This window comes from Scyliorhinus torazame, chromosome 3 (assembly GCF_047496885.1).
Source record: "Scyliorhinus torazame isolate Kashiwa2021f chromosome 3, sScyTor2.1, whole genome shotgun sequence".
Taxonomy (NCBI): Eukaryota; Metazoa; Chordata; class Chondrichthyes; order Carcharhiniformes; family Scyliorhinidae; genus Scyliorhinus; species Scyliorhinus torazame.
Window position 1 is genome coordinate 14418409 of NC_092709.1, and position 22002 is coordinate 14440410.

At 49.1% G+C, this 22002-nt stretch overlaps 1 long non-coding RNA gene across 2 annotated transcripts; it reads left to right on the top strand.

Moving 5' to 3' along the window:
• The first annotated feature begins 963 nt into the window (after positions 1-963).
• On the top strand, positions 964-9096 carry LOC140409472 (uncharacterized). Of its 2 annotated transcripts, none has more exons than XR_011940340.1 (3): positions 964-1089; positions 3826-3918; positions 8849-9096. It is a non-coding gene; the product is annotated as an uncharacterized lncRNA (long non-coding RNA). The 2 variants fall into 2 exon arrangements; XR_011940341.1 differs by lacking the exon at positions 964-1089 and adding an exon at positions 3440-3506.
• Positions 9097-22002: the final 12906 nt, after the last annotated feature.

Below are 22002 nucleotides of genomic sequence, written 5' to 3' on the forward strand. Positions count from 1 at the left end.
CAGTCCTGTCCACTCTAACTTGCGATTTGCCCGGAGTGCCACGCTCCAGCAGCAATTTCCGTCGCCTGGGAACGAATGCGTTGGGAAAGTTTAGTGGTGGTTGGGGTGTGGGCCGGTTACCTGAGCGAGCAAGGGGGAATATTCTGAATAAATGGCACAGCATCTAGCCGCTCGCCCCCTGAATAAGCGAAGCAATAACCCACATTGCGAAAAGTTACTCCGAGTGAGTTCCTCCAGCCAGTGAGTAACTCACCATCTCCACGGTCCGGTTCCTGTATACATTTATTACTCATTTCCCCCTTGCACAATAAACCCATGTTTAAAAACCTGTGGGCGCGTTTAAACGTTGAGATTAAATATTAATCAGGCGAGTTTAGATCGGTGTTTGTTGGGTTTAAAAGTGCAACGGAGTCACGTTTACTCGTTTTGCTATTGGTTTAAATCGACTTAAAACCTCGTTCCAAATGCATTCAGGCAAAAGTCGGTGTTCCACAATATCCTTTAATATAAACCGAGCTCAAACCAAATATAACACTGGAAATGACCGAATTCTCGTCTCGAAACGCAGTCTGTGAGCTCTGTATTGTTGGACCATTTATACCGACTCAGATTCAATCCACATACAAACTCTAATCAGCATTAGTAAGACTTTTGTTATCGATTTCGTCAATAATATGAGTAAAGCAGATGTTTCGATACAAACCCGTCCTGGGGTTCTCCACGTGAGTTACTCCAGCGAGTGCACATCAGGAGGAGTTACTCACCAGCACGTGAAAACCACACATTCTATCCTACAGCATGCATGCACACCCCAAACCCCCGGGAGAGCCGGGCTTTGCACAGGAGGAGCCCAGGAAAAGTTTGCCGACTTGTGTTCGCGACGCTGTCTGACCCAGAGGCAGAGCAGGCGGCGAGTGAAGGAGGGGGAGGCGGGTGCTGCAGGGAGCAAATGGAAGATTCCAATCGACTTCTCACTCAATGGGGCAAAGGTTACACAGGGGCACGACGCACTGTCAATGAGGTGTCGCCGGAGACTCCGCAAAGTGTCCCCGCTGCCGTGAATCCAACATCGAACCAGAGAGACGGGAGGTTGTGTTTGTGTTTTTCTGCAGGGATAATATTGTAGAAATGGTATTAAATCGAGGAGAGATAAGAGTGTGTGTGTGGGGGGCGGGGGGGGGGGGGGGGGGGCGGGAGAGAGAAACCTAAACCTAAAAGGGAGGTTAAACAGTTCAGGTGGAGTTTGGGGGTTTGGGAGAGTTGTTGAATAAAGTGGGAATAATATCGAAATAAGATGTGAAATCAATAAGCAGAAAAGGGCAGAAGGTTTCTGTGGACACCGTGTTGCTGGACATCACACAACTCTGTTACAGGGGAAAGCAAATTGATTTAGAACAGAAAGAGTTGAAAGTTACTAGAGAATGAGACCAAATGGTCCGGTTGAGGGAACATTAGGACAGGCTTCATCCAGTGGGGGGTGGGGTAACCGTGCCCAGTGTGGAAGGTGTTCTCCCACCCACCGTCCAGGGCTTTGTGTTGTAACTTTGATCTTCTCTCTTGCTTTTGTTGCCTCCCTCACACTATGGTTTAGGGTGCGCTCGCCTTGCCGGGGCTGCCTGTCAAGAGTGAAGTGTATGCGTGCATTAAATACGTGAGGGGTTGCTATCCACCCCTATCCCCACCCCCGGAGCTCCCCAGATTTCCCCGGGGAGAGGGAGGGCTGTCGGAAGGGAGGGGGGGGGGGGCAGTGTGCACACCAGCTGACACCGCGTGTCCCAGGCCAGCTCCCAAGGACACTCCGCCGCACAAACCACACGAAGCCACGGCCACGTCCCATTGTCCTCAGCTTAATTAATAACCCCACTTCGTCACACTTCACAGCCCCTTCCTGACAGCAGTCTGCAGGCGAGGTTGGACAATTGTATCACAGGCAAGAGGTGTTTTTACCTCCCCCTCCCTCCATATATAGATCATTATCAGCACTCAAAGATCACACGTTTGTTTATTCTGTGAAATAGAACCATTAGTATTTTGTATCAATTTGATGAACTGTCCTTGTGCTCAATTTTACTTACACGACACAATTTTTCAATCGTTTTTTGCACTGTTGATATAAAGTGACAATTAACACGAATTGGCTAGCCTCGGGAAGATTGGGGTGAGGGGGCGGAAGAAATATTTTGGGGTTTCAATACAGCTGTAGCCTTGTATCATTAGGACTTTGGGAGATTTTTAATGACAGGAATATCCCGCCGCCCACCTTTGCACGGTGCATTCTTCCAAGTCTGCAGAGATCTGGGCCAAACAGCCGTTGCGAAGATGTTTTATTCCTCTTAGCCAGGGCTGGGGGTGGCAGTGATAGAGTGGGGGTGCTGGGTTGGTGAGGTTTATGTGTGTGTGTGTAGCGTGGCCCACGCGCGATTCCCCTCACAGGCTGCTCGGCCAGTACCCTGGATACTTGGCCCTGGAGTTGAGAGACTCGCAGCTAATTACAAATCTGGAGGAGAAAGGGCAGTGCCCAGCGGGTGGCCAGTGAGCTGGCATATGGTGAATGTGCTCCTCGCACCACACAAGTTTCGACTCTCCAATGCGTTAATGAGATTATTAAACAGGCCGCGACAAAGGTTACAGCTTGTTGATGGAGCAGAAGAATTCGCGCTGTCAAGTGTGGCTTCTCTTTTTTATGTGTTTAAAGTATGACTGACGCTTTGTTGACACAACCGACTTGATAAACTTCAAATTTAAAGCTAGTCTTCCAGACCTTTGTACTCCGATCATGCACACCGTGTTTAAACATTGCGAATCATCCCAGCTGTCCTGGCAATTCTGATAAATTTGTCCGCTTCATTTTTTTTGCTATTGTAGATGATGATTATTTTTTTTTAAAAACTGGACAAAATCTAAAGGTGTGTTGATTTTAATGATTACGGTGCCAGTTCAGCTTTAAGAGACTGTAAATGGATAGGTGTATTTGCACGGTGCGGTAGGTAACCTTGTTTGCTGCTTAGAAATGTAACTCTGCATTATATATCTCATTACATACAATGTGTATGTTAGCTGATGTAACCATTCCCCTCCCCAACAAACACGCAACACACCAGAGTGAACGACTCGCTCTCTCAGCGTGCTGGCCTTGCAGTGCTAACTTTGCTGAGTTTCTGCAAATCGCAATTCCGACCAGGGAAATAACGAAGCCACTGAACGTGCATTTTGTTTTTGTAATTATTCGATTTTCTGCCTTTAATAGGGGCTTAAAAATCACAGGCGGCGGGAGATCTTGCAATAACTGCCGGCACTCCCAAAGAAGAAGTTAAATGCCGATGGGTCAGGGTCCATGCAAACACGCAGCTGCTGTGTAGATATTGCAAATCGCAGAATCGTGCGGCGCCCCGGCCACTGGGACTTGTTCAGTTTTGATTGTGGATTTTGGAGACAGCTTCAAGACTCCAGATAGACACTAGAGAGATATTTACTGCTGCGGATTATCAGAGGGACAAGTTTGAAAGGTGGTGTGTGTGTGTGTTCGGGGGGGGGGGGGGGGCGGGTGGTGTCAGGTGAGACAGGTGTAGTCCTCTTTCCATCTTAGCATCGACTCTGCACCCGGAGAGCTCTCTCCGTCAAAGCGATGCGTGGAGTACAAGCCTCTGTAAAATGCGAGAGAGAGATCAGAACAGAACTGTCACCCCCCCCCCCCCCCCCCATTTCCCCAAACTGTACAAAACCCCACATCAAACAGCAGCGTGTCGGAATTCCGTTTAACTGGGGATGGTAGTGTCTAGTTTTTTAAAAGCTGCGGGTGAGTTATACATTATTATTTTGCCACAGATCTCGGAGCGATTAGACGCTATTAACCTACAAGGGACCAATGTGAGCCTGGTAGAGGAATGCAGCGCTGAGAAACTTCGAAGTTTACTCAAGGTACATTTCAAATTGCAGCCCCACGATTGGCCCTCCAGGTGAAGCTGCAACCTTGCGGGTGCTGGGGGAATTGTGTGCAGTCCTCGCCCGGGCGTGTATATGATGCTTGGGGGATAGACGTTCGCCTGTCTAAATGCATGTGTAGCTAGAACAGGAGTGACTGAGAGGCGAAGGCCAGGCTATCGTGTGAGGCTGAAGAGGTACAGGAGCATGTTACCTCAGAGTGGCGTAAACCAGAGTGGCACGTATGGGAACTAAACATTTCGAAGGTGTAGGGAATGGGGAGACAGGCGAGGGGTTATCCGTTCATGGGATGTGGGTTTTGCTGAACCAGCTGCCCGTCCCTACGTGCCCCTTGAACTGAGTGGCTTGCACGGCCAGAGTTAAGAATTAACCACATTGCTGTGGATCTGGAGTCACGTGTAGGCCAGACCAGGTAAGGATGACAGATTTCCCCTCCCTAATTGATCAACCAGATGGATTTTTTACTCCAATCGATTCATCAGACTTTTAATTCCAGATTTTCTATTGAATTCAAATTTCACCACATGCCCTGGTGGGATTTGAACCCGAGTCCCCCAGAACATTACTCTGGGTCTCTGGGTTACTAATGCAGTAACCAGACCGCCACCACCTCCCCCTACTTCGATTCTACTGGCGGGAAAGTACAGAGTGGAGTTCAAGTACTGAGTTGATTTGGACAGAGTTAAGATTTGGTTAGATATACAGCTGAATGCCTAATGCTGACAATGAAACTCCAGTTGGACTCTTTTGAGGGCGTATAAGAGCAAAGAGACATGGGTTTGCCTCTTCACCAATGACAGGGCAAGTTGATCAGGCGGTTACGCATTTGTGATAACAGGTTTTGCAAGTAGGGGCAATTGATTACGAAAAGAAGGAAGTCAACTTTCACCATTAGCTGGTTAGTTCTCACCTGAAGTGTCCAGTGAAATTCTGGGCACTACACCTTAGCAAGGATGCCAAGGCTTTGGGGAGGGCGAGGAAGCGGATTCTCAGGATTATATCAGGGATGAGGGAGTTGATGTGGAGAGAGGGAATAAACTGGGATTGTGCACATTGGGAGATCCAGTATATTCACATTGTTTAGGGGGGTTTGATAGAGCAGCACTTGTTTCCTCTGGCAAGATAGTCAGTAACCGGCGGTCACAGGCTTAACATATTTGCCAAAACAATTCAGATGGGGGAAGAATTGGGGCTGGTTTAGCACAGTGGGATAAATAGCTGTCTTGCAATGCAGAACAATGCCAGCAGCGCGGGTTCAATTCCCGTACCGGCCTCCCCGAACAGGCGCTGGAATGTGATGACTAGGGGCTTTTCACAGTAACTTCATTGAAGCCTACTTGTGACAATAAGCTCTTATTATTATTTGCACAGGTGTTAGAATGTAAAACGCATGGCCTGAAAGTGTGGTGCAGTCAGATTCCGTGGGGACTTTCAGAAAACAATTGGACATGGCCTTTTGAACGGCGATGGGGAGAGATATGGAGGGGGGCGGTGCGAGTCAAATTGGAGCGCTCTTTTAACAAGCTAACATGTGCACGTTGGGCTGAATGGTCCCTTCTATATTGTAGTACATTACAAAGTGTTAGAACAGCCAAGGGATCCTCGGGTTATACACATTAACGTCATTGCAGTGTGAATGTAAGCCTGCTTGTGACAATAATAAAGATTATTATTATACCCAGTTTGACTCTTCTGCTGTCCCATTCCATGGGAAGGGGTTCTTGATATCGCGTGGCCCCGGAGCCCCCATCCCGTCAGATCCATCTTGCATTCTTGTCGGAGCTCTGTCTCTGTGTGCAACCAAGCGTCCCATCCTCAAAACGCTGCTTACACTTTAATGCGACCAACACATTTAACTAGTCGACAGGCTCTTCACAAGCATTTGAAACATGAAAGCAGTTTACATTACATTAGTTACAATTGATATGAGGCCATAACTGAATGGATTCCTGGGGATTATTACACACCATTTGCAACTCTTCCAAGATTCTCTCTTGATGCTTGGGCCCAGTCAGACTGCTGCTGGTTTCATCCACCCACGCATCCTCCAACTCCCGTCAACACCATTGAATAACTACACTAATCCATTCCAACCCCGAACGATGCCCATTAAACCAAAATAAGAAAATACCAATCTCAATGGAAAGAAAAATGGATTTGAGACAGCATTGTCTAAACAGCACACCGACACAAAGTTCACAGTTTGGGTGGCTGCCACATTCACTGGATTGTGGAAAGTCTCCCATAACATTTATGGTAAAATGCTGATGAAAATAAGAAGCCCTGTGTCCTTTGGTATGATATCAATGACAGGGTGATATTACAAACCAGCTCTGACTGTCTGTCACACTCTGGAATACAATGTTTCATGTAGATTATGAGGTTTCCAGCATGGTTGAGCAGAAATCTTAGTTTTTATAATGTTGTCAGAGCTCAGTTGGGCAGTGAGCTTGAGAGGTTTGTTTACACCCCCCCCCCCTCCCACCCCACAAACACACACACTCCTCCCCAGATTCTTGGCATCACATGACAGGGCAAATTAAACAATTAGTTTGTTCAATGTCACTTCTGGTTATAACTGGGGAATGTTTTAAGACGTTTGCTGCCACGCGAGCTGAGATCAGCAAACACAACCATGAATCTGACAGGTGTCTTCTGCTTGTCTTACCTCCACCAAATAACCCATTGGCTCCATTTAAATAGACTACTTTTTTCCAGCGGAGTTGTCATTTGGTTGCATAGTCCTCGATGGTATTCACATTAATATCAATGCTCAATTTTTTCTGAACTCTCTTGATAGATGGAGTGCTTGGCGGTACAATTTTCCTGATGTGGAAATGCCGGCGTTGGACTGGGGTGGGCACAGTAAGAAGTCTTACAACACCAGGGTAAAGTCCAACAGGTTTGTTTGGAATCACTAGCTTTCATCAGGCGAGCGAAGGAGGTACTCCGAAAGCTAGTGATTCCAAACAAACATGCTGGACTTTATCCTGGTGCTGTAAGACTTCTTTCTGTACTATTCTCAGTTCCAGTGTGACGCCATGCCCCGGGGAGGGGGATTGTCCCGGGGAGGGGGATTGTTGGGGGGGGGGGGGGGAGGGGCGGTGCTGGGGTTTGGCAGGGCTGCTAGGTTTCTGCAGTGTGCATTGGGGGGTGAGAGAGAGAGAGTTACGGAGAGGTTTTTACACACACGCACTGGAAAATGTTGGGGTGGCCATTGACAATAACGACACGTAACAATGAATTGTTGATGCCGTTCTTAATCTTGGCGCAAAAGCTCTGCGTATTTCCGAAAGTCTGGTCTCTGGTGGGAGCCAACTATGATCAATGTGTGAGCCGTTGGCCCATTCAATATTCTGCTTAGGCACGATCTCATTAGAGTGATTGGTTAAAACCCGATCAAACCATTTTGGTATAGAAAGGAACGCAGACACCGCTGGAGAATTCAGCAAGTCACCATCGCAATAGATGAAAAATCATTGAAATTGAAACCTCCCCCCCCCCGCCCTTGTCCAGAGATGTTGTCTAACCTTCTGACCATGTCCAGCATTTTCTGTTTGCATTCCAGATTTCCAGCACCCGCAATTTCATGTTTTTTTGCTTTAGTGTCGATCTTGTTTGATTGAGGGTTGGCAGAGAGAATGTTCAATCGGCAGTTAAGGAAATTGGCAAAGGATTCGGGGGCAACCCGAGGAGAGGGACCCTTTTTTAATGCAGCAAGTTATGATGATCTAGGACGGGCTGCCTGGAAAGGCGGTGGAAGCAAATTCAACAATACATTTCCAAAGGGATCTGGATAAATACCCGAAGGGTAAGAATTTGTGGGCTGCGGGGATAGAGCAGCGAGTTGGGAATAATTGCACCAATCTCTCACGCAATTGGTTGTTCCGCCTTGTGACACAGTTTAGGACCAGATGGCATAATCTCAGAGTAAGGAGTCGCCCATTTGCCACACAGATAAGGAGGAATTTGTTCTCTCAATGGGCAGTGAACGTGTGCAAATCTTTACCTCAGAGAGGTGTAGAGGCTGGACCGTTAAGTATGCTTAAGGCTGAGATGGAGCGATTTTTAATGAGTTTTTAATCAAGGGATAAGGCGGGAAAGTGGAGTTGAGGATTATCATTGCAGAACTGTCATTGAATGGCCTACTTCTGCTCTTATGGCCTTATAGTACAAACCTGAGGGCCGAATGAAGTCCTTCAATGTTGCATTACACTACGATTCTATGATACTTCCCTCCCCAACAACCATGGTTTCTCTACTTTTTGTTTGGAGTTTTTTCTCCTGCTGACTACCTCTTTCACTTTATAAAAACGGGCAGAATAATAGACATTGACATAAATCTTCGGAAGTAGTAAAGTCATTTCATTGGTGTGAAATAGCAGTGAATCCTGGGCCACTGGATATTTTAAAGACTTGGTTAGATGGCTACCTGACTGACAAGTGAGGCAAAGGTTACAGAGAGTGGGCAGGAAAGTAGCATTGAAAGGGAAGGCTGCAATCAGGTCAGATCGAGAGCAGGCTCGAAGGACCGAATGGCCGATTGCTGCTCCTAATTCGTACGGTCATAATCAGACAAGAATTAACACGGAGCCAAAGAAGGAGATCTCTATTGTCACAAGTAGGCTTACATTAACACTGCAATGAAGTTACATTGGGACAAGTGAAGGGAAGCTGTGTCGAAACGGCAACCTGAAAGGAGGGGAGAGAGAGAGAGGCGGAAGGGTGCGGATCCGACAGCCTGGGGCCCAGGATGCTGAAGGCACGGCCATCAAGGGGTCAGAATTGGAGGAACCCCAGGGCTGTAGGATATTGCAGGAATGGTGAATGTATTAATGAATGCCACACTTATCTCCCAATGTACTCATGGAGGTTAGAAGAATCCAAGCTTAATTTTACCTTACAGTGCATACCAAACAGGATATCTGTCCTCAGAGCGCCCCGGTTATCAGGGGGCCGCTTCAGATCTAGAATCCAAAAGTCTCTATCAAAATGAACTTCTATCAAAATACTGCAACGCAACATTGCATTAATGGAATTGGAGGACGTTTTGAACCCTGATATCATTCCGGAGAGCTGTATGTGTTTTGTTTTGCACATGTCAAATTTTTTGGCTGGGTGCAACAAGATCAACACCATGCATTAAAGTTATTATTGACGGACAATAATGGGACATCATTCCTAGCATCGACTTTGCTTAATACTGGCTCCAAGCTATCCTGTCGGTATCCAAATAGATTTTCTATTATATCCGGCACAATATGTTAACTGGGTTTATTTTCCCGCACGTTTCGGGAACCCAAACCAGCGTGAAATGATTTATCGCAGGGATACCGCACACCTACGCAGACAACATTACACGAATGTTTCCACAAGACTGAAGTGAATGTATCAATTCGCTCTTCGGTCCTGAATTAACCGCGGGAAGTCCCACTTATTCAGCCATGCCACGCAGTCCAGCAGAATAGCGGCCTGCACAGTCCCGCTCCCTGGTTGTGTACCTGCCCCCGGCAGTGTTTGATACAATTATGGGGAATCTGGCGCTGTTAGCAGAGGAGACGGAGGAGAAAGCGAAACAGTCGCCCAAAGTAAATTCCAAAAAAATCCTAACTCTTTACCAGCTACCCCCCTCCCAGACACACACACATTACCCCTTCCCCCACATCCCTCCCACACACACCCCACCCCACAGCCACATACCACCCCTCCCCAGGTACCCTTCCCCCCCCACACACACACCACCCCTCCCCCTCCCAGACACACGCTCACCACCTCTTCCGCCCCCCCCCCCACACCCCACCCCACAGCCACACACCACCCCTCCCCAGGTACCCCTCCCCCACGCACACCCCACCCTACAGCCACACCCCACCCCTCCCCAGGTACCCCTCCCCCACACACACACCACCCTCCCCCAGAGACCCCCTCCTCCACATACAACACCCCTCCTCACACGCACCACCCCTCCCCTACCCCCCCCCACACACCACCCGTTCCCCTACCCCCCACACACCACCCCTTCCCCATGTACCCTTCCCCTCCCCCCCCCACACACACACGCCACCCCACCTCCCCCCCACACAGCAGCCCTCCCCCATACACCACCATCCTTCCCCCATTCAAATCACCCCTATCTCATCCCCCCCACACGCACACACATACACAACACCTTAGGTCCTAAAAAAGATGGGCTAATGTGTCTCGAAGGGCCTGGATTTGATCAATCTTTTCAGATGCCGAATATGCTGCTTGGGATGAATGCACTTTCAATATTTTCTGATTTAACTCCAGATTTCCACCAGAGAGTTTAAAAAAATAAACCCTAACCGTCGAATCCCATTCGTAACAGGGATTGGAAATTACAATTTATTTTTGCTGCAACTTTTAAAACACATAAACCTCAACAGGACCACATTCCTTGCATTAAAAAACGAACCAAAATGACCTAAAGTTGAACGTTAATGATTGATGTTGAATCAGGAAGGCCCGCCGTCTCAACCTTGCCCCTCGCCTGAGGTGTGGTGACCCTCGGGTTAAATCACCACCAGTCAGCTCTCGCCCTCAGAGGGGAAAGCGGCCTCTGGTCATCTGGGGCTATGGCCACTTTTCTCGACTTTATATTGAATAATTACATCGACGAGTTTTGTTTTCTAAACAGATATCGGTGTATTTTCCACTTGTGATGATGTGAGTGTGAAATTGTGGTGCTTCATAAGCCTGAGGTGTTTTATACAATCAGCTTGCACATTCGGACAACGAAACCTCTAACGAACAGGAAAGGAGACTGATGTCAGTTTCTTACTGGGATGTTCGTCCTTGTAAGATGCACCATTTATTAAACACACAAATGTACCTTGTCCCTTTACCCAGCTTCCCTCCTCCTGCCCTATTCGACATCACGTGTGATTTCGTATTAAGTGAGTGATGCGTTTCCCTGTTTAACTTACTTTTAAATAAGCTCAATTCTGCAAACCGTCTCAGCGAAGACCACAGAAACAGGCCACTCAGCCCATCGAACCGCTTTGGATTCACGCCGCAGTGTAACGCAAACGCCAGGTCCAATTTAAACGCCATGCCCCTTTAAGCATGACATTCTGAGATGATGCCCCCCGATGGAGCGGCTTTGCTGCTTAATTACCCGTGTGTCTAAGGACGTGGGTTGACCTCCATTGAGAACGTAACACGAGTGGCGTCTTGTGCGCTGTGCAAATGTACTTGAATTGCCTTTTGTCCGGGTAGACCTACACCACACCCTCCCCAAAGTCTACATGAGATTAAATAGATGGGATAACTTTCTCCACTCAAATGAGACTCCCCTCACGAACTGCAGATCAAAGGAGTGACGACCTTTTGTTCACTGAACGTGTCTTTGTCCCACCCAGTAAGTCGATTCAGCCCTTTCAAATGTAATTAATATTGAGATTTTAAAAAACCTGCAACTCGGATCTCGCGCCTTGAGGATCACCCAGTTACAAAAACAAGGCACCGAGTGAAGGTTTAAAAATAAATGACACTTATTTAGATCCCTCGCTACCTGTGCAAAGTTATCGATTTCAAAATAATCCTTGGAAGCCTCCACGTTGCAAATCTCTCTTTTATTCGATGAGATTCTTTTTACACCTTCTTGAAACAAAACGAACGAGTCCCCCCAAGGACATGTGTGTGGGCGTGTTCCCCGCCAAATAACCAACATCTCCACTTCGCGGTTTTCAGTAATATTTATTTTAGGTTAAAAATTCAAATAATAAGCGACAGTACATAAACGGTGGCAAGTAATAAAAAAAACCTTGCTAAGGTGAAAGCAAACATTTAAAAAAACACGTTACATCCCCCCCCCCCCCCCCCCACTTGTCCGATTGGAATTTAAAAAATTATATTTATATATATATATATATACAGAAAGGTAACTGAACAGGATCAAGCAGTCGAGAAATAAGTACACACCGTTCAGCAATAAATAATAATTTGTATTTCCAGCAGCAAGACATAAAACTCGTCTACGAGACAAAACGTTTTCTCACAAACCAATAGTAACCTATATATAAACGTTCTCTCTATATTGACCACCGTATTGAAGGAAGCTACTTAAATATTTCAAACGCATAGAATTGGCTGAGTTTTAAAGTGCGGGCGTTACAAAGCAGCATCATCACTCGCATATGGAATTAGTATCAAAATTAGCGACTCTTTTTTTGTGTGTAAGGTCAAAAAACAAAAATATTCTATTAGCATTGAGCAGTGACAGACAAAGTGAGAAAAAAACCCCAACAATTTGCATTACAAAATAAGAGGGAAACAAATAGTTCATTCCCAGGAGATAGGACGCAGGAACCTGGCAGCACCTTGTGAGGAGGGTCGGAGAGAGATAAAGCACAGTTAACTGCTCCAGATGCGTTAACGCCTTCTCTAGATGTGTGAACACCTTCTCCGGAAGAGTTAGCAACTTTTCCAGATGAGTTAGCAACTTTTCCAGATGAGTTAGCAACTTTTCCAGGAGAGTTAAAAACTTTGAACTCTCTCTCTCTCTCCCTCTCCCCACTGATGCTGTCAGACGTGCTGAATTTTTTTCCCACCATCATCTCTTCTCCTTTCACATTCCAGCATCCGCAGTCTTTTGCTTAAAAAGTTCATTTCCGGATCTCTTCCCCGCTCCCGGGCAACTTTGTTTTGAGTTCATTGGCAGCTCTGGGCTGGAGAGGGGGGGGGGGGGGGAGTTAATCCTCTTCGCTCTGCAGGTCCAGAGGGACATCCTCGGAGTCGCTGTAGTGGGAGCGGGGGGAGAACTCGCCGTCGCTGCGATGGGAGCGGGGCGAGGTATTGCTGCCCTCCTGCGAGGTAGAGGAGGCGGGCAGCCCCCCGGGGGACCTGCCGGCGGAGGCTGCCTCCGGGAAGGGGAAGGAGGGGTAGGCGGCGGCGGCGGGCGGCGCCGGGTAGCGGCGGGCGGCGGGGAGGGCGCCGGCGGCGGCAGTGGCGCCGGCGGCGGGAATGGCGCCCCGGGGCTGGCCCTCCGCCTCGCCGCCCCCCTGCAGCAGGTCGGCCAGCGCGTTGATGTAGATCTGCGCCATCTGCAGCGTCTCGTACTTGGACAGCTTCTTGTCGTTGTTGAAGGAGGGGATGACATTGCGGAGCTGGTCGAAAGCGTGGTTCAGGCCGTGCATCCTGCGGCGCTCCCGGGCGTTGGCCGCCAGCCTCCTCTGCTTCTGCACGCCGTTGACGTGCCGGCTCGGCGGGGCCCGCTGCCGGCATCCCAGCTCCTCCAGCCCCACGCCCTTCAGCTTGCACAGCTCCCGCACCTTGATGGGGCTCTTGCCCCGTCCTCCTCCTCCTCCGCATGCCAGCTCCGCCTCGGCCCCCAGCAGCAGCAGCTCCTCCGAGGACGAGCCGGGCGACAGGTAGTCGGCGTGAGCCGAGCAGGTGCTCTGCAAGGTGGGCGCCAGCCAGCCCCTCGGGTCGGTGTCCAGCAGGGAGAGTGCAGCAGCGGCGGCTGCGGCGTACCCCTGAGCTGTCTGCTGCTGATGCTGCAAACACCTCCCAGCCGCGGCCAACTCTTTCATTTCAGTCCAGTCTTCCGAATGCACCTGGCTCATTGCAACTCCAACGATTGCAAGCGCAGGAGGGGCGTGGGGGGGTCAAAAAACGATGCAAAAAAATCCAAAGTTTTGCAAAACAAAAAAAAACAAGAAAAAGTTTTTGGAATGTGACTTTGTTGCAGCTCCCAATGCTTTAGTCTTCTTGCAGTTTTGTGTATGTGTGTTTGCATGCGCGTGTGTATGTTTATGTAAATAGCACACCGCGCTGCATTCAGGCGCACACGCCGGCCACAAGACGATGCGAGCCACCAGGCGTGTGCAGGTGGGGGGAAGAGCTCACTCCGCACAGACAGACACACAACACGCGCTCGTCTCGCCGCGAACCCGGGCTGCGGCCGCCCTTTAAATGCGGCACGCGCCGCCCGGGGATCAAAGGCGCCGCGCGCGCTCTCCTGTTCTGGGCGCGCGTGCCACCGGGGCATGAATGGAGCGCACGCGCGCGCCGGTCGCGTGTTGGCAGCCAATGGGCGTGCGAGCCGGCGCGTGCGGCTGGCCAACGAACGCCCCCCCCCCCTCACCAACGCAATGGAGGGGGGGGGGGAAATCAGGGCCAATATGCAAATGACCGGGGAGGAGGCGGCCAATCAAAGACAAGGGCTGGAGGGGGGCGGGTGGGCGTGGGCGCTCCCGGGACCTCACCCCGTTTGTATCAATGGAACGAGCAGGCACGCGCCCCCCTCCCACAGTCCCCGGGCCGCATTCCACGCCTCGCGCGCGCTGGCCACGCGACTGGCTTCACACCCTCTCTGGTGCGGGCAACGCGCTCGCTGCACCTTCACCAGCCACTCCACACACCTACCCCATCTAACCCTCTTACAACAAACACCCAGCAAAACCATGTGCCGAAGGGGAGGACAGTTTGGATGCATAGGCTGCCGGGGTTAGCCGAGGGGGTGGAGGGGGCAAATCAATAAAAATTGCAATCTTCTAATTGTGCAACCATTTTAACATATCCTTTTGCAAAATGCAGAGGTGGCCCTGGGACCACTTTGAGATGATCCCCCCCCCCCCCACCCCTCCACCATGCGCAACCGACCGCACTCGGTATTAATCTCGGAAGCATTTCTCAGTGGACTCTTAAGAAGACCCCCGACACCGAAACTTTGCATTGCACCGGGGACTCTCTCCAACCCCCCCCCCCCCCTTCCCACGGATGGTCCTGCTCTTTATTTCTTTCTGAGCAGTCGGTCACGGGAGAAGGAGCAAGATTTCTCTCTCTCCCCCCCCCCCCCCCACCGCCGCCCCGTGCAACTGCACGATTGCAACGATAAGGGAGCCGTGCAAATCACAGAGCTCTGCTTTCTCTGTCTCTGACATCAAACGTTGCAGGTTTGGAGGGTCACCTCCGAATGGTCCCCCAAAGTGCACGTCCGGGACACGTGCATGTGGCATTTAAAGCGAGAAACCCGCACGCGTTTTGCAACAAGATTCACTGCTGGCAGTGTGCAGCTGAAACACCCTCTGTCCACTCCAATGCAGAAACGTGCCGTGTTAAACCCATTAAAGGATTAATTTCCCCGCTGCGGCGTGTTTGCTGCAGAATTATTTTGCCTGAGCGAGAATCCACTTTTTTCCCATTTCAGCTTCTAGTTCCACCTGCCCCCCCCCCCCCCACACACACACACTGGAGACTAAAGCTGACAAGACAGTCAGTTGTCAATGCATCTTTTCATTAAATAAAAGAAAATTAATTAAACATTTTCGGTTAAATTGCAGAATCTCTTCCATCCCCCTCCCGTTGATTTCTGAGTTACTGTGCTCAGTCTGAATTCCGACGGGGATTATTTGTGTTTGTGTGAGTTTGACAGAGGTGTGTGTGTGGGGGGGGGGGGGGGGGGGGGGGTATTTTTCACTCTGAAAGTTAGTAACAGGGCAGGTCTGCCTCTTTCACCAAAGCAATGTTGAAGGGGTCCATCAGCCTGTTGAGTTGAGGAAAGGGTCTACTTCCCACACAGGATAACACCTCACTGGCACCGGTCCCATTTAAGTTGAGTACAGTGGAGTCTTTATACAACAGCACTCCTATTAAATCAATCAGAAACCTGAAGTATTTATGATTGTCTCTCTCTCTCTCATCCAGAATCTCCACGAATTCACGTCGAATCCCCCAAGGGGTTAACAGGGCACTTGTGCATTTGGCCGATGTTTAAGCCTAAAGAGATGCTGAGGACAGCATTATTCCCCCTGTTTAAAAGCAATTCTGCTCTCACAGTCTCGACTTCCTTCGACGAAGAACAGAAAGCTCCTCTTCTGATCCGATTTAAGTTCAAACTTGGCTGTGAATCAGGAGCTCGCCTCGAAAAAGGCAAACCCCTGGCTTTGAACTTTGGGTTACCGAGTTTTAAACAGCCAAGGGCGGCTCCTGTGAAATTGACACGAGTGGAGTTTGTTTCACGGGTTGCGGGGTTTTGGACACCAAGGACATTGCACGGTGCGCGGGGCGAACAGTGTAAGTTATTGTCAGAGGTTCTGCCACTTTTGCTGAGAATCCTATTCAGCGATTCCAGGCAAAGGAAGAACGAGCCGGTAGCCCAGCCCGGGGAGAGGTAGGCCAGATATGCCATCGAGTTGTGATATTAAAATACAGAACAATGCAGAGCTGAAGGCTGACAAGAAACACAACTTTTTTTTAACACGTGTCACAGGTCGGGCTCCCAGTCATTCTTTAATTAGGATAGCTTTGCAAAAAATAATAATATGGATCAACGAGTTAGAGACATTTATTGACGAGATGTAATCCACAACACAACTGTTTCCCCTGGTAATCCCGAATATCAGATTGTGGCCTGTGCTGCTGAATGAAAAGTTCATTGAAACTTGTGCTCCATTCTCCACTTTCTCTCTCCCTCTCTCTGGTCAATCTTAAACCTCCTCGTGTTTCCTGCCTGTGTGCGCGTGTGTGTGTGTGTAAATTCACTCTTTCACTCTTGTAGTGGGCGCTCTGTCTCACAGACCCCCACATTCATCTGCAAGACTCGGTATCCCACATTAACTGCACTGAAGTGACACCCAGATGTGGAAAGTTGGAGTGGAATCCAACACAGTGAGTGACAACACGCTACATCTATAATCCCTGGATAACTGCACGGTGTCAATGCCTAAAGACATTTATAATAATCTTTATTAGTGTCACAAGTAGGCTCACATTAACACTGCAATGAAGTTACTGTGAACATTAACGAATACGATCGCAAATGACGAACAGATGCAATTAAATTCGTTGCTTCCATTCTTAAAATAAAAACGAGATGCCTGAATTCTACAGACGCACCTTCCCGAGTTAAACTAAACTTCTCAGATAATATTGACAACAACGATTGGATATAAAGCTACCGGCTCTGACTGTCTTGGGTGAGAGTGTAGCTGATAGTTGTGAGATGTCAGTGTCAGACATTTGAAGTATCCGCGCTGGGGTGGGGGTGGGAGAGGTGGGAGGGGTGTAGACTGGGACAAATGGGCGCAAAGACGAATTTGGACGAATTATTGGAAGTCGTTAAAATCGAAGTCGAGTTGGCTGACACTCTGCGGCCCGGGATTTCTCAGTCTCCCTGAAGACACTGCGCTTCATTGCTGTGCCCGCCGCCCCCCCCCCCCCCCCCCTCTCTCCCCTCTGCCTCCCCCCGTGCCACACCAGGTTGAATATTGTAACTCGGGCTTATTAAAGTGCCCCCCACACAATGGCATTCTGTGTCCCATTCGCCACGCTCTGCTGGCCGCTTACAGAATGTTCAGGCAAAATGTGACACGATGTTGCCCCTGAACATTATTCAGTCTAGATACCAGCTAACACAGTGGCGTCTCCATGGCAATCATACAGCAGACTCCTTCCCACAAAAAAAACACACACGAAAATCCAGGCTGGGGGCGAGGGAGAGCGAGATTATAAATTACATTAGCAAATACGACAGAAGAGAGCGTATATCGAATAAACCTGCAACTCTGTACAATTATAAACACAAAATCGCCGTTTAGTTCCTTCTGTATATACATATTTTGCGTTACAACGATTCCTTCCACATGTCTCTGTGCTAACCTTACACCTCCCGAAAAGTGGGAGACCCATATTGTAACATGAACCATCATTACACCTAACCCATCTCAACAGAACTTGGTACAGTACCGCTAAAACCTCTATTTCTGTTGCGGAAATGCACATTTATTAAATTTCTAAATTGTATGTGTCTCCCCGTTAAAACCCGAGAGAAAGCCTTTACTTTGAGGGCGACATGCCTAAGTTACACCGTTAGCTAGCTGCAGAATTCATGTCAAACAAATCAAGTCTCCTAATCAGAGCTGCCCACGTTAATCATTTGACGAGGCCATCCAGTTCTACACATTTTGGCCCTTACATGTTGATCAAATTCCTCGAGTGTGTTCCTTTCCAAGGAGAAACTATCAATACATGCTGCGCATTAAAAGGAATCCGCCAGTTTGTCCACAGGGTGAGTGAGGATGCATTTAATTTTTAAAAGCAAATTACTGCGGGTGCTGGAATCTGAAAAGAAAAACAGAACCCTCTCAGCAGCTCTGACAGTCTCTGTGGAGAGAGCGAAATAGAGAACGGGGCTAACGTTCGGAGTCTGGGTGACCCTTGGTCAAATTAATTTTTACTGTTGCATTTGAAATACAGCGATTTGTGTTGTAGGAAGATCCTGGATTTGGGAAGCTCCGCAGACAATTCTCTCCCCCCGCCCCCCCACACACACTTTTCAATTCGAAATTCAATTCGAAATAATGGGAAGTTACTGCGTGTCTGGGTGCAATGTGACTGGCAATTAGAAAATGCGTCCAGATATTACCAGCAATTAACTAAAGCCGCCTGTGCCATGCTACCCTGTTACACTACGTTACGCTAAATTGACTAATAGGTCAGGGCGGCACAGGCTCAAAGTGGAGGAAGGGAAGGTATTACTGTTATAGTATGGGGCTAGATTCCAATTTATATCAGAAAACCGGACGAGACACCAACAATTTTTCAATTTTAAACTGCGAAGGAAAGGACACTTCGGTCCAGCAGTGATTCCACCGACAAATAGGGATCTTTAAAGCAAACGTTATTACTAATACAGGATTAACCATATTAACATCCAGGAAACACAGCTTTTCAATTAACAGTTATGAAAAAAATAAAGGTCTTTTGAGCTTACTTTCCCATCTATTTCTAAAAGTTCAAATAAGCGAAATCCATACAGACAAGGCAAATGGCACGTATTAAGAAATCAGTGGTTCACAGATTTATTCACAAAGTCCTTAGATTCATAGAATTTACAGTGCAGAAGGAGGCCATTCGGTCCATCGAGTCTGCACCGGCTCTTGGAAAGAGCACCCTACCCAAGGTCCACACCTCCACCCTATCCCCATAACCCAGTAACCCCACCCAACCCAGTAACCCCACCCAACACTAAGGGAAATTTTGGACACTAAGGGCAATTTATCATGGCCAATCCACCTAACCTGCACATCTTTGAACTGTGGGAGGAAACCGGAGCACCCGGAGGAAACCCACGCACACACGGGGAGGATGTGCAGACTCCGCACAGACAGTGACCCAAGCCGGAATTGAACCTGGGACCCTGGAGCTGTGAAGCAATTGTGCTAACCACAATGCTATCATGCTGCCTTGGGAGAGAAGCTTTCAGAAGACAGTCTGAGAAACACACTGTGGTATTGTCATAACTGTAAGAACTGCAAGGGTTAATGAAGTGTCTAGAGTAGCCATTAGAGGGAGCTACAGTTGCATCTACATGAGACAGTGGGCAGGATTCTCTGCAATCGGCGCGATGTCCGCCGACCGGTGCCAAAAACGGCGCAAATCAGTCTGGCATCGCGCCGCCCCAAAGGTGCGGAAGTCTCCGCATCTTGAGGGGCCGAGCCCTCACCTTGAGGGGCTAGGCCCGCGCCGGACTGATTTCCGCCCCGCCAGCTGGCGGGAAAGGCCTTTGGTGCCCCGCCAGCTGGCGCAAAACTGACTTTGCCGGGCGGCGCACAGCATCCCCACGCATGCGCACTGGAGGGGGTCTCTTCCGCCTCCGCCATGGTGGAGACCATGGCAAAGGCAGAAGGAAAAGAGTGCCCCCACAGCACAGGCCCGCCCGTGGATCGGTGGGCCCCGATCGCGGGCCAGGCCACCGTGGGGGCACCCCCTTGTCCCGCCGGTAAGAGAGGTGGTTTGATTCTCACCGGTGGGACAGGCATTCCAGCAGCGGGACTTCGGCCCATCGCAGGCCGGAGAATCGCCAGGGGGGGGGGGGGGGGGGGCGCCCGCCAACTGGCGCGGCGCGATTCCTGCCCCCGCCGAATATCCAGTGTTGGAGAAATCGGCAACCGGCGGGGGCGGGATTCACGCCAGCCCCCGGCGATTCTCCGACCCGGCGAGGGGTCGGAGAATCCCGCCCAGTGTTGCTAAGCCTTGGGGGGGGGAGGGGGGGGAGAGTAGTGTATGAGTTAGCGAGAGAGAGTCAGAAGTACAAATAGTGTAAGTGAGAGCAGATCATAGTTTACCTCAATATTAAGATTAGCTGTATGTAGGTGAGTGTAGTTCAGTGTTATTAATCAACTGTGTATTCTTTAGGAGTATGTGTCAAATCCAAATTAGTAGTATTAATAAATTTATAGCTTTGTTTAAGTTCTAGCTATTTTGTGGTCTTTGTGAACACTACACCAACCATCCTGAATCAAGCAACACAAAGAACACCACACTCACCTCCTCTCAGAATTCAGAGCAGAACCCCATATCATAGCTTCAGCAGACATATCGAGGATGATTCAATGGAAACATTTCAAAAGCGCGGACATTTCAAAAGTTTTGGACATGTTTGGCAGGGCACTTCGCAATGGCTGCAATGCCAAGGTGGAGACCGCTATTCAACAGCACTTAGCCATCTTTTTGGCCATTGGCGAGTTTCTCCCCAGTCGAGGCCACAGTTCTAAATGTTTCCGGCACTGGAGAGCTGAACTCAGCAACGGGACTGATTACTCACAGATTGCGGCATCTTTTTGAAAGCTGCTCAGATCTCCACATCGTTCCCTTCAGGACTCCCATTTCCAAACCCCTGTCTTCAACCCCAACCTTTCTGCGGCTCCTTCATTCCCCTATTCACCCACCTTTTATGGGCATGGTATGGTCTCCCATGCCAAAACCCTTGGAAGTGCCAGCCTGGCACCCAGGCACCTTGGAACTGCCAGCCTGGCAGAGCCCTCAGGAACCTTGGCCATGCCAACCGGGCATCCTGGAAGTACAAGTCTACTACTGTGCCCTATCCCCGACCATCCAGGATCTCTAATTACCTCCGAGACCGCCCAAGGTGCTACCATACCTGGTCCAAGCTTGTGGATACCAGTACTAATCGGTGCCTGGTTGAGGCCACGCAGGAACGGCCATCCTGGGTGCTGGGTGAACGCTGGTTTGGTAGAGTAAAGGAGTCTAATGGCTCATTTAAATGTCATTATCTGGAGCATCCCAGCGAGGGCGTGACCCCGATTATGCCGGGCATTGCAAGTCGGGTGACTGACAATCGGCCTGGCGCAAAGTCCGATTTGTGGTTCTCCCGGGATTCACCCATCGTGCCTTGCTCCGCGTCAGGTGCAATCACGTACACCATCTGGATACCTTAACCTAAGTTCTGTTAATGACATCACTGCAACAGATGCATAGAGCATAGAACATAAAACACAGAACAGTACAGCACAGTCCAGGCCCTTCAGCCTACAATGTTTTTGCCGACAATTTATCCTAATCTAAGATCAACCTAACCTACATCTCTTCAATTTACTGCTGTCCATATGCCTGTCTAAGAGTCACTTAAATGTCCCTAATGACTCTGACTCCACCACCTCTGCTGGCAGTGCAAAATGAATCACTTCACATTTATCAAGGTTGAACTCCATCTGCCACTTCTCAGCCCAGCTCTGCATCCTGTCAATGTCCTGCTGTAACCTGCAACAACGCTCAACACTATCTACAACTCCACCAACCTTCGTATCATCGGCAAACTTACTAACCCACCCTTCCACTTCCTCATCCAAGTCATTTATAAAAACCACAAATAGCAGAGGTCCCAGAACAGATCCATGCGGGACACCACTGGTCACTGACCTCCAGGCCGAATACTTTCCATCCACTATCACTCGGGGAACCTTATCAAATGCCTTACTGAAATCCATATGCACCACATCCACTGCCCGACCTTCATCAATGTGTCTCGTCACATCCTCAAAGAATTCAATGAGGCATATTTCACGAAATTAAAAAAATCCTACATTCATCACAGGTCAGATGTCAGGACTTCCAGGTACTAATAGTATAAGTGATGAATCTTGTAATAGGAGCTGCTTTGTTTTCTCAGATAGATTGTCAAGTTGCTCTCCTCACCAGGGCCAGAGAGCAACAGAATCTGGTTCTCTTGCAGAAAGTTGACATCTTTAGTTCTGCACGCAGGAATTTGCAGTCATCAAGGTGATGGACATTAGC